Raw genomic sequence first — 13,867 nt, 5'->3', positions numbered from 1 at the left:
GTAATCGCAATGCCCAGGCAAAACCCATCCGCCACGGTCGGCGTCACTCGAGGGAGTCTTTCGTCATTGACTTTGATACTGAGTCTTTAGAATTACTTTTGTTTATGGTTGCGTTACCAGACCCCGCCGCCAGAAAATAGGAACCCTCGGGCAAGGTTGCACGCCCTAATCGCGTACTTTTCATTATGTCTCAAAACATTGAAGTTTATATGTTGCGCCTGCTCAGCACTGCTGGCCTTGTTGCCGCTCCTGGTTCGATCGCAGCGTCCGAAGCGCACGTGAGAATTCACTCGCCGGTAGTCAAATCGTTATGCCAGAGGTATGCCACAGGGTAAACACTCAGTATTTTTGTATACTTCTGGCGCTTCTACAGCACTTCAACTAAATCACGCGGATTGAAAAATGAAACGTTTTGCTTGAGTAGGAAGTTCATGGTGGATGGCTGCGAATTAATTTACACTGCCCGGTTTTCTAAACGTGAACTTAAAGCCGCGTACATCGGGCTTATTGCATGATTTCCCCATCATAAATGTAGCTGTCGTGCCACTGGATGGGTCTTCTGAATCGGGTGCATTGCATTTACGCGGTGCACAGTGGCATAGGGATGTAGGCATCGCTATGACCACGCTCACGAATATGATTTCTGCTAAAAGTAGAAGCAATTTATTGACGAGACATTCCAGTGAACTCCCCCACGCCCTCCTCTGGGGATCGAAGGGCACCTTCTTGAACCAGAATATATCATTACCCTGGTCCGCTGCACTTTTGGAGGAAATATTTTGGTTATGCATTCACTGCGGCAGGCGCCTTTTATGAATTTGAGCGGCCGTCCCTCCGGCTATTCCTTGTGCATGTCTTACCAATAATTAATTTACGCTCACATTCATTTAAACATCATAGCTAGGTTAACCAGTACGCCTTGCGTGTCTACAATTATTGCAAAAGTTGTTAAATTGTAGGATTACCCTTTTTTAAGTCATGAATATGAAGTTTCTGCCTTTGTTCCAATCGTGCTCATGACAATTAATCATGCCACGATAAACGCAGGGCCACCCACATCACTCGTCCTACACGCCGTGTTAGATGGCGTCACCCCCCCCCCCCCCAAAAAAAAAAAAAATGAGTATCTGAACGTTTCAAGAAATGGGTAAAATCAGCTAAAGCATGTCCCGGATAAGAGGTTCCCTTGACCTTACTAAGCATGTGCAAAGCTTCCTTTATGGACGTGAGATCGAGTATAGCCTGTATCGAAAGCCACGCTATAGCATTGTGCGTCTCATTTGTGGGAGACTATGCACATTTATTCAGCCAGCTGTTACACCCCCTGATTGCAGCAAATTGGTTGAGCAAAACATGGAGGCAAAACATCCTAAGCCAGGTACTTTATCCTAAACGCAGGTTGATAACTGCGTTTGATTCCCCATACATTGCACGCACAAAAATTCAGCTTTGTTTAAACATGCAGAAAAACAAGGAAAGAAAAGCTACAGGGTTATTTGGCTGTTCTGCTTTTTAAAAGCGATGCTGTTTAAGCTGGCGTTGGGCCGGAGAACGTGTGCAGGAGAACCTCGCCGAACGATGACGTCATCGCCCGCGCCGGCACCGCTCGACCTTTGAGAACTTTCTGTCAAGCGCTCCTGGCGTGATCTCTCGCGTACCCTTCTCCTCGCCAGTTCATGTGAGTTCGTGCCTCAAGTGGGAAGCACAGACAAGCTCGCGCTACAGACCCCGAATTCGGAAAGCCGGTTGCTGCTGGTTCTAGCACGTGCTAACGCGGTCCACTTTAGATTAGATGTGAAACCCTGCGGGCAAAACGACCCGGGCCAGCCAGTCATGGAGGACTTGCAGCGGCAAGTTCAGAAATCCATGTGAGGTGCAACAGCCGACGAAGATATAGATGTGGCGACAGAGGAGCGCCACTCCCGAAGAAGAGAAAGCGCGGAGAACGGATGCGACGACTTCGATCCAATCAGGAATATCGTGCCGGCTAGGTGGCGGCGAAATGTCAGCTAGTTGGCGAAGATCTAGAGTTACGACCTCACGTGCATTGTACATCTTTAATGATCAAGTGTTCGTTGCTCCTTGGGGGGCTACCTACGACACCTAGCAGAAAACTTGGCCAAGTCTCCAAGCATAACCACGCATAAGCTTAGCTAAACTTTAAACTAGTTAGGGCCGCCAGCTTCGCTGTTTGCCCATTCTTCATGCCACTAGTGCGGAGCTGCCTCAATGTTTTTTTTTTGTTTTTGGTTTTAGCGAGCAAGCACTATGAGGGTAATAAAACTTGCTATTGGGCGAGTTGGTTCATGATTCTTTTGAAAACAGCCCGATAGACCGGTGCAGAGGAAGGAAATGAAGACGTTGTTTGGCTAAGTGTGAAGATGGGGGGCAATGCAAACTGGAAGCGTTCTTGCTTTGTTCCTGTCTAACCCCATTTGAGGTTAAAATTGCCATGTCAGCCCTCAGATAGGAAGTGCCAAGGGACATCGTTCCGAAGGCCACGGGTTGCCGATCCCTGGTATACATGGTTGCTGTGCACGTAGAAATAAAAAAAATGCTGTCAAACTGCTATGAAACGCGTGCACAGGAGCTGAGGTGATTGGGCGCCACTCAGAACAGCGCTTTAAGAAGCATTATGGGCCGCTTTTCGGGACTAAGTAGTCTCTGAAGGTTGGCACACAATGCCTAGTCGTCCAATAAGTTCCCGTGCACAGCGGCACTCAAAAACAATTGCACAATTCACCCATAACGACGCTCCGGCGCTCGCCGACGCGCCCCGGCCTCATGTAAGGTCACGACGAGAAACGCGTTGTTGAAGGCCAGCAATGTCGAGTGACGTTACACCATCCAACACGGCTGCGCCCTGGCCGCCGCTATGTAAGTCCTGTATGTGGAACATCTTTCCAAAAACGCCACCTCATTCCAGTTAAGGTAAGCATAGCGATGGGTCGCTTAAATGTGCGCACTTGTCGCCTTCCTTTGTAATATGAAATACCTACAGGATTTCATGCGCAGTTTGAACGCGGCTTCATCTTGGAACCAGACTATGATAGTAGGATGTGTTAGAATATGATAGATTGTACAATGTATCGCTTGGTGTTTTTCGCAAAATAATCGCAGTTGTGAGACGTGAGCGCTCGTCCTTTCCATTCTTTGTCTGTACTGCGTCTATTTTTTGTACTTTCTTAACGGCAAGTAATTTGCAGCTGGGTACACCTCAAGTCTCAGTATTATCTCCGCTTGTCTTCAATACTGCTTTCCTGAATATACCAGGACTTCTGGAGCAGATACCAAATCTTCCCAACGCACTGCATGCAGATGACATCCCCCTCTGGACTGACACCGACTCTCTTGGAGGGATGCAGGACACACTGAAGCTTGCAGCCGAAGAATCAATCATTACGCCCAGGCTTGTGGCTTACATTGATCCCCGCCGAAATCAGAACTCTTCACCATCAGGAAACCCCTCCTCCCACGCCCTCCCCGACATCATGTCGAGCTCTTCGAAATATCTCTTGACGGCCATTCGATAAAATCTAGTCAGTCACTCAAGATACTAGGGCATACCATACAACCCAATAATAGAAACGACTTTGCCATGTTCAAACTCCGTAATATATCTGATCAAGTCGTGCGCATGATTAGGCGGGTCCCTAGCCGACATCGAGGAATCAAAGAAAAGGACACAGTGAGATTAATTCAAGCTTTCGTCATATCTCGCCTCCCCTACGTTGCCCCATACATGGTCCTAACCAAATATGACGTTGAAGCACTTAACAGGATCATTGGAAAATCATTTAAACTAGCCCTGAGGCTCCCCATGAGTACCCCGACAACCTAGCTTCTTCAAATGGGCCTTTGCAACACCATCTAGGAGCTCATTGGAGGTCATCTAGCAAGTTCTTTCAGCGCCTCCATTTGACACACACTCAAGAAGGCCGCTTTGTTCTTCAATGCACAACTGGCCCTGTGCGGAACAAACCCACGTAGCCTCTATGTCAGAGGAGTGGCGTAAACATACTTCGGTAAGACACTTCCGAATAATATAACCCCCCCCCCCCCCCTCCATCCTGAGCGCAGGACCACTCGTAGCCAAGCCCACGACACTTGTACGGCAATCTCTCTGACGTGTCTTACACCAATGCGGCGAGCTACGCTGACGCTGACAACAACAAAACCATGGTTGCAGTGACAACATTCAGAAACCATTTAATTGCATGCGCGTCCATCCGGACGACCTCCCCTCGAGACGACTAAGAACTCGCCATTGCCTTAGCCCCCATTCCATGTTCCAGCAAAGTCATCATCACCGATTCTCAAGCAGCCTGCCGCAGTTTCTTGTCAGGGAGGGTGGCATCAAAGACACTACTGCTACTTAAACACTACCATCCAGCTCATCGAATGGCGATCGTGTGGACACCTGCCCGGCCTCTGTAACGGGCAACAACTTTGCCCACCAACAGGCTTGCGAACTGGCCGACCGAGCCCCCGAGGTCACCACAACTACGACACCACTTCTCACTTATCAGGGCATTACTCAATTTTACCGGACCACTAGACAGAAATTCCCGCGCCCTCCCCCACCCCTCAGCAGAACTCAGAAAATAACACTCCAACAATTACAACCAGGGAAGTACGCACACCCAGTTCGAATGAACGTATTGTTTCCCGCACAGTGCACTGCTCTACGCAAATTTTTTTCACAGCTAGGTACCCTCCAACATATAATTCTGGAATGCGCTCACAACCCAGCCCTATCACCCCTCTCCACCCGTTCCTTTTCTGAGCTGTGGGAGACATTGTTGACCAGCCGCTGTCAACTGGAGGACCAGGCTCTTCTAGGGACACGGGCCAAGGTAGCTAGGGCAACGCATGGATTCCCGGATAGGGTTGCACTCTCACTTCCGAGCTCATTATAAGTTATCTCTCTCTCTCTCTCTCTGAAGCCTGTGCGCGAAAACTTTCAAGCATATATAACCGCGTTACATACCCACACAGTAGCACATACCTGTACAGGTGTTTTGTACGACGCTTTACAAAGATGCTAATAATCTTGTACGAGCGCTTGACACCATGCAAAACGGAATATGCTCTTTGCAGAGCACCAGTTCCTCGCGGTGGACGAACAGGGTACATCCGCGCCCACACCGCGGCTCAGCGAAGAGCGCGATTAGCCTAAAATCAGCGTTTACGCCATTAGCGGTAACGTAAGAAAACCAATACCAATAACGTGGCGAAATTGGAAACAAGGCATCAGCACAGGATCACGAAACTGTATACACTGCCCTCCCTTAGAAATGCGCCACCAGAATTCGCCGAAACGCGCTAACGAGCTGTACAACGCAGTGTGTCTCCCGCATATATTGTCGGTGTGGCGTAAAATATCCGTGAATAACTGGCCGTGCATTCGTGCGCACCAAATAAATTACCAAAGCAAACACAGTGAAAGCGCCTTACAATCAGTGCTGAATAAAACACGGGCGCAGTGGAAAAGAGAACTTTAAAACAAAGACAAAACAACACCAACAGAGGTACGAATAGCGCACAGAAAAAAAAAAAAAAAAAAAGTTCCTGCGTTTTTGCAGCCGCCCCTTTCCATAGGGGCGATTTCCCGTGCAAGCCGGGTGAACTTCCCAAGCGTTGTAGCCCCACACAAGGGCCGAGCGCCAGGCCGGGGAGTCGCTTGTACCTATGTTACCGGTAGGTGCCCGGCGCCACCAAGGAACACGAATTCACATGGTGCCTTCCACAGCCACGATGGACGCTCAACTCGCAACCGCCTGTGGCAGGACGCCTTTAAAATAAATATTATAAATATAAAGGACGCCTAATCAAAATCATTTGCGCCATTAAGATGTCAGAAATGAATTTTTTTGTTCTTGACTGGTGCGGATCATTCCAAGCATAAATTCCTGTTTTCGTACCTCTGAAGCATCACTGCGAGTCGGCCGAGTTGGAACTGATTCATTTTGAAGGTAATAGCGCACAGAAACGGGGACAAAGGCGCTTGTCCGTGTGTTCCTTTCTTTGTCCCCGTTTCTGTGCGCTATTACCTTCAAAATGAATCAGTTCCAACTCGGCCGACTCGCAGTGATGCTTCAGAGGTACGAAAACAGGAATTTATGCTTGGAATGATCCGCACCAGTCAAGAAGAAAAAAATTCATTTCTGACGTCTTAATGGCGCAAATGACTTTGATTAGGCGTCCTTTATATATCTGCAACCAATCTGCATCACATCACTTCATAGTGTTTTGTTTTATTGCACAATTTAATTACTTATCGCCATAAGGGATTTTTGGAAGATTTCAGGCTCTCTTAAAAAATTGATTTGGAGGATTGAAGAGTTACGGGGCTACGGTCCTGGGTTTTTTTGCGCTAACTAAATTACCCGGAACGAAATAATTCAACAAAAATCATCACGCTAAGGAAGTTTTGTTTTCCCGATGCAACAAGCCAATCCTCATTCATGGGCTCCGTGTCTCCTAAAACGCGAAAGTGCTAAGCTAATAGGGGCAGAGAGCATTTGCTCCCAGCGGACGTTGGTTGTTGAATTACAGCGAGACACCAGTTTTGTACCGCAGCTATCTTAGCGAAGAAACCGCGCACGCGTAACGTCATTCAGCTTGGCGGGGTCGGCAGCGGGGAGGCCTATGACGCCCAGATGAGGAGGCCGCGATGTGACCGGATTTCTGGCACCCCCCGCTGGTAGCCGCCGCCGTTCTGGAAAATACAGCCGCCCTCGCGCTAATTCACTCTGCCTTGCACATGTGTTTTCCGCCACCCGGCGACTTGGCGCACATACGGCGGCGTCCGTGCGGACGTGGTTCACGTAACAACTTCACTCGCCACTCCTGTTGTTCGGGGCGCGCGCGACAGCTTCTGCTTAGTTGTCACTGGTCCTAAAGTCACCGCAACCGCTTTCCCGCGCTTGCCCTTCGTGGCGAGGGCAAGAAACGGCGGGAACCGGCTTCCGAAGGCCACGGCGTCATCCGCCAACGCGCGAGCGCGATTGTGGGCGATTTGAGCCGCTGCGCTGAATCCGCGGTACGTTCCAAAGGCGTCGCTTCGCTGCTCGTGACTGCTGAAACTTTGTGAATTCTTTTCAGCCACTCAAGGAAAAACATGTACAGAGCCAAGGAAGCAGAACATCGTTAAATACACTTCGCGAAGGCGAAGCTCGGAAAAGTAGCTGTGACAGTGGTGCTCTCAGTCGTCAGCTAGTTCGTTTTGGGCCACAAAGCTTTCGAGGTTATGTGCAACAACCTCTAAAAGAGAGGAGCGAGGGGAAAGGCAGCTAGGGGGGCGCTCGCCAAGGATTTGAACTGTCACGCTCCCATAAATAGACTGACAAAGGTTTCGGCCCAGGTGTATGTGCTGGGCACGATATCGCCTATATGCCATTGAACGAAGAGCGAATTACTGCACCGTAGGCTTTCTGCGCTTTTTGCTTACAAACGCTACCCATGCATGTCTAAAAACTAGTTTCACCATTTTGTTCTATCGCCATCATTATAGCCAACATCCGCGATTTTGTCCCAGCAAACATATAAAAAAGGGAGGGAGATTTTCAAAATTAAACTTTTCAACAGGTAGAATTCAATTCAATTTTCCCGCGTTTACGTAGCTCGCGCGCCATCTGTTGGGGCAGCGCACACCGTTTCCTTTAAGTACACGCCCCCAGTTGGAGCCCATGTCAGTTGTTATAAAACTGTTAATGATAGTTATCCAAGACACCTACGGAGATTGAACTTCCATGCGTGTGTCATCGTTTGATCACAACAACGTCCTGGAATTTGTTTCGGGACTGTTCCAACCGAACACGAGTTCCAGCTGTTTTCTAAATCACACGCATTCTGTAGTAGCCCATGTATTGACAGCAGGCGGGAATTCCTAATTGTGTACAACTTTACAGTGAACTAATTACAACAAGACACGAACAACTCAAATTTTTAACTCACAATGGTATAATGGCCCACCCAGGCATCAGCGGGTAGCACGGCTAGGTTTATATATTTGGTTGTATAAAACGCCAAAGGAATGACGTTGCATCAGCCATGTCGTCTTGACGTGCGGTGTTTTGTCTAGGCTCTTTTGACGCGTTCTGTTTTGTCGCGTGCTAATTGATCTTGCTATGTGCAAGCTTAGAAGTTGCTTGCCTTATTTATGCAAAAAAGCTTCTCGTCTGTGTCTTTTCTAGGGGGGGGGGGGGGGGGGGTTAAGCCTTCTTTAACTATACGACCATGGCTGCGTGTGAAGCCTTGCATGTCTACGGAATGACGTCCACTGTCGCGAAGTGCTAGTCAGGTAAATATAGAACTAATTATTGAAGTATAGTTGGGGAACAACGCTCTTTGCAAGTCTACACAACATAAATCATTGGCGACCCGCATTTGATCAAAAAGCCACATTGCGTTAGACTATCGTGATGTGGAGACCCCTACGCCCCCAGGCCACTGTGCAGCCCTTGTAGCCACCGATGACTTCGCTTTTCCTATCCCTTCCCGGCCTTTTAATAAGCTTGTCCAACAAATCGGTCATCAACATGCCAGCTTCCGATGCTTCCCCAATGATTATTCACACCGGCTATAGGCCTTGATCTGGGGCGCACGAGAAGTGACGCGTTGAAGAGGGGGGAGAAGTGCCGGTGCGGTATTCGCTACTAGAATGTTTTGAACGCTTGAGCGCCCACGCTCAGGTAAAACCATTTTCTTTGATAATTAAAATAGATCGTTTCGAATGGGAGGGATAGCACAGCCACGACATGTAGAAGTAGTCAATTTCCAGACGTGGAGTAAATTCTTCTTCTTCGGGATATAAATATGCAAAAGGCAAAACTACGTTCCGAAAGAAGATGGGCGAAAAAGCGAACAAATTTACATGCAAATGAATCGATAAAAAAGAACAACCCCCGTTAAACTTCTTCAAGTAAAGACGCAGAGTGTATGAAATGTGAAGACTACCCGACTGAATACACCCACAAGCGAGATGCGAACAAGCCAACAAGCAAACTGATTCCTAGTCGCCTAATCTCTTGCCTGGTATTTGTGTTGCAACCGTAAGTTTTGTTTCTTTCCATCACATACCAAGAGAAGTTTTGTTCTTCGAGCGGTATAGAACGGCGGGTCTGCTCCTCTCTTCCTAACGCCATACACACAAGACCAAGACCCTCACGATTCTAGAGCCCACTTCATTTTACCCCAACCAGAGCCCCTCAATGCTTTTCAAGGACTCTGCACCAAACTTTTAACTCGCTTCCCCCAACAGCCCTAGAGCCCGTCTTGCCTCAGATCGAGATTTCTCTCCCCCTCTCTCTCTCCCCCTCTCTCTCTTCCTCCCTCCCTCCCCCCTTCTCTCTCTCTCTCACTCACTCACTCACTCACTCTCCCCCTCTCCCCTCTCTCTCCCCTTTCTCTCCTCCTCTCTCTCTCGTTCTTTCTCTCTCTTTCTCTCGACACCAAATTGCTCTCCCTGTATGGGACCGTTCTGTTCTGTTGCTTTAAATGAGAGGACCTGGAAAATTTCTCCTTTCTCGAATGAATGACCGAGTGCATAGAACAGCTGTGTTTTCTTTTTGGTGTCTGATATAGGACCATACAAGAACTTATCTAGCAGGCACTATTTTTGCCGTTGCCTTTGATACAAGGGGTACAGAGAGAGAGAGAGAGAGAGAAGGAGAGAGAGAGAGAGAGAGAGAGAGAGAGAGAGAGAGAGAGAGAAAGAGAGAGAGAGAGAGAGAGAGAGAGAGAGAGAGAGAGAGAGAGAGAGAGAGAGAGAGAGAGAGAGAGAGAGAGAGAGAGAGAGAGAGAGAGAATGATCTTTAAAGATGCTGGAGATGTAGCAAAGCACGAGAAAAGCCTGACGATTAATTATTCGGCCTCCTATTGGACTTCATCACAGGTCATAAAACCTGCGTGTAAAACCCTCTAATTTCACTCACCAAGGAACAGGAGCATAAACTCAAACTGTTGCAAACAAACCGTTCCCCCACCTATCAAAACTTCCCGCCACCAATGAAACCCTCCACAGCCCTACCTGCCCACATTGCAATGAGATCTGTACCCTCTACCACGTGGTGTGGGCCTGCCAAAAAACCCAAAAGTTCGCCCGATCCCCAATCCTCCTCATAAGCAGTGGGAAGAGAAATGGAGAGCTCCAGCAGCGAAACTCAGCTTCGGCTGGTGGAACGTGCTGAGAAGGCAGCAAGCTCGAACGGGAACTTGGAATGAGCAATCCTATCCAGTGTTTTCTTTTTTGTTGTTTTTTTTTTTTTGCAGAACAAGGTTTATTCTCTCTCTGTCGCTCTTTAATGTAACGTTACCCCTCATTAATTACCCCTCTTGACCTGCAACTTACAAGTTCTAGCAAATATTATGCCAAACAGCGTCTTGAAAGTGCAATTGATGTGAAGTGCCTGTGGAACACCCCAGGTATTCCGAAAAAAAAAACCGCCAAAGCACAAGCACCCTGACGAAATCGAGGAGTGGGAGTGCGTAAAATGTGAAAATAAACCGTATTGAGACAACAGTTTTTGACCGTCGACAGGATGCAGTTTCGATTGTAGGGTGCGTATATTTTCTGCAGTGTATAGGGCTGTTGGAGGGCAGTGCAATAAGAAATGCGAGGAGGAAAGAGAACACGTTTCAGCGATTTTGATCTCACTCCATAACACGGGGGTTCTGGGTTCAATACTAGGTACTGAAGGCAAGATAGTTTTTTTAGATGCGACTGCATCTCATTCACTCGCCTTGTCCCTCCATACGGCGTTGTTGTTGTCCTTCCACACCCCTCCCCCATTCTCCTCGCCGCGCGAGCTGTGCTCTCCGCCGCTCACCCCCTCTCCTCTCCGATAGCGAACTCTCTCTCTCGCGAGGGGCATTGGATTGGATTCGATTGGCTTGGCTTGGCTTGGCTTGGCTTGGATTTTATTGGATTGGATTGGAGTGGATTGGATTTGGATTGGATTGGATTAAAGTGGGTTGTGTTGGATTGTGTTGCGTCATAGCCGCGCCACGTTGCGTCATAGCCGCGGTCGTTTCAGCACCGGCGTTCCGATTTCGGGCACGTGCATAGACTTGATCTTCGCTGCAAATTGCACGGTGGTCCCGTTACTTCACCATCCACTACCCGTACACTTCAGCGACCTCAAGCCCGTCATCGTTAACGTTACCCCGCGTGTTAAATAAAGACTACATCATACGCGTTCCTCACACGTTTCACGCAATCAGAGAATCAACCCAACGGAAACACCAAGTGAACCCCCAAGATGCGTCGCATCTCCATAGGGTTCCCCTCGCGGGAAGGAGGGTTAATTCTTAATTAGCGGTAAAAGCACCCGCGAACGCGCGCACGCACTGCTTACTGCATTTTATGACTATAAAAATGCCGGTAACTTTTAGACATCTTGCGCGGGAATTAAGTGGGAGGGCGCGCTATGTAACCATAGCACCCTCTCCCCCTCCTCCAAAAAAATTTTCTGAGAACAGCGTGTTATAGTAGTACTGTCATCTAAAACAATAATAAAAATAAAATTTCAAAGTTCTTCAGCCGCCATTTGTGGAGGAAGTATTCAGGGCTACAGTGGTTTATAATGCTCATTATTGATTTTAATACAGTATACAGCTATATAAAGAGATCATTCTAGTCTTGTGTTAAACTTTATATCTGTTCTCTTGCAATGAGTGAATCTTCCTCGAGTAAGAAGGAGTGGAACTGGAGCAGGTGCGGCGCGAGAGCGCAAAAAAAAAAAAAATCACGCATCTCCACGAAGTGAAGCATGACGAGTGGGCGAAGCACTGGGGATCGTTCTAAACGTAAATCACCCGTGAGAGTGCTTACTGCTGCTGAAACGATTGCCAATCCAATCTAATACAATTCAATTTAGTCCAATCCAAACCAATCCAATCCAATGCTCCTCGCGCATGCGCAGCACGGCTCTTCCGCAGAACTCTCTCCCTCCCTCCCTTCCCTCCCCCTCCCTCCCCCCTCTCTCTAACCTTTCGTGAACCTTTTATTTTGTTCTTGTTAACCTTTTGTGAACCTTTTGTTCACAGATGTTTCGATTTACTTGGTGCTGTGCCGTGAGCACGGACGCCGGACAAGCCTCGGCCTTGAGGTGCTTCGCCCTAAATAACGCATCGCTACTGCGCGTCGGTGCTACCATTGAGTAGAACCCAGAGCCAAGAAAACGAGAACGGTGATTGGCATGCTACGAGGAGAGTGGCTGCCAGACGACATCGAAGTCATATCATCGCATTTCCCCGTGGTCGTCGCTCACGGAAACTTCGTCATAGCCCATTACTCTCAAACTGAAAAGGAATTGCCCTCCCAACGGGTTTTCGCGCGCATGGTAAAGTAGCGAAAATTGCGCGGAAAATTTTAGATTTAATATCACAAAGTACGATACTGCCACACCATTTATCAACGATAAGCTGCTGTAAATTATTTGCAGTATTTAACGTGTTTAGCGTTTAAAATTTCACCGAAACTTTTATTCATGATGTATCTTTGGAATCATTCCGCAGGTTACGCATTGCTTCCGGCATAATTTCAACGTGGCACTGTGTGCATGCCAGCAAACGGCACCTGGCTTGGTGTGTCGCATGTCGCATGTATATATATATACAGGGTGTCCCAGCTATCATGCACCAAGATTTAAAAAAAGAGAAATTGCGTAACTCGAAGAAAACTTAGTGAATAATGTTTGCAGTACTGTGAAGAAGCGGAGAGTAATTTTTTCGTTAATGAGACTTAATTAATTATTTGTAATTACTTATCTAACTTGAGAAATACTGTCCTAATCACTAAAGTGTCAATGAGGCACTTGTAGGTAACCACGAGGGGCATCTAACTGCGCTATTTCAGCGACGAACTAATTGCGTACTCATTTATTCTGACTGATAAAGGAAACCCGCGAAATATGAAAAATACCATGTGACGACGCTTACGCGCGCATTGTAAAGCAGCGTCCCCAAACAAAGCTGATTGAAAGCAACTACTTCGCGTGTTACCCGCCCGAAGAGACAGCGCATCACTTTGATAACAGCATGCATGGAAGGAGCAGCAGCAGCAAGATTCGCGGGACGCGTGTGCAGATAAGGAACAAACTCGGTCGCGATTTCTTCTTTCTATCTTTTGTCTATTTCATTCTGGCTAACTCAGAGGCAGCCTGTTTGAGGGCGTTGCTTTACGGTGCGCGCGGAGGCGCCGTCACGTGGTATTTTTCATAATACCGCAGTTAGATGCCCCTCGTGGTTACCTACAAGTGCCTCATTGGCACTTTAGTGATTAGGACAGTATTTCTCGAGTTAGATAATTAATTACAATTAGTTAATTAAGTCTCATTAAAGAAAAAAATACTGCCCGCTTCTTCAAAGTACGGCAAATGTTATGCACCTGGTTTCTTTCGAGTTACGCCTTTACTCTTTTTTTAAATCTTGGTGCATGATAGCTGGGACACCCTGTATATATATATATATATATATATATATATATATATATATATATATATATATAACATGCATACACTCCCCCGCATTATGTAATTACGGATGTTTGAAAAGACGTGGAGCCATGGAAAATCATTTTTGACGAGCATTGTGACGGTCTTTCTCTACACGAGGCCTTTCGAGCAGGAAAACACCTTGAGGGGGCGGGGATTGCTGATTGACGCGCTCCCTTGCCTGCCCTTTTCACGAAATGCGGCTCAAGTAGAGAACCCTGGAAACCCCACGCACAGCCAAACAGAAGTGCGAGAACAAATCGCCAACAGCTCATGCGGCAAGTCACGAAACATCGCAATTCGTGTCCCGTCCTTCCACGAGCGTTGATAAAAATCCTGGAGCCCTCTCAAGGATTCGGAGTTCGTTG

This window comes from Haemaphysalis longicornis, unplaced genomic scaffold, assembly GCF_048455015.1.
Source record: "Haemaphysalis longicornis isolate Haplotype H1 unplaced genomic scaffold, Haemaphysalis longicornis Haplotype H1 scaffold_25, whole genome shotgun sequence".
NCBI classification, from domain to species: domain Eukaryota; kingdom Metazoa; phylum Arthropoda; class Arachnida; order Ixodida; family Ixodidae; genus Haemaphysalis; species Haemaphysalis longicornis.
This window is presented reverse-complemented; position numbering follows the sequence as displayed.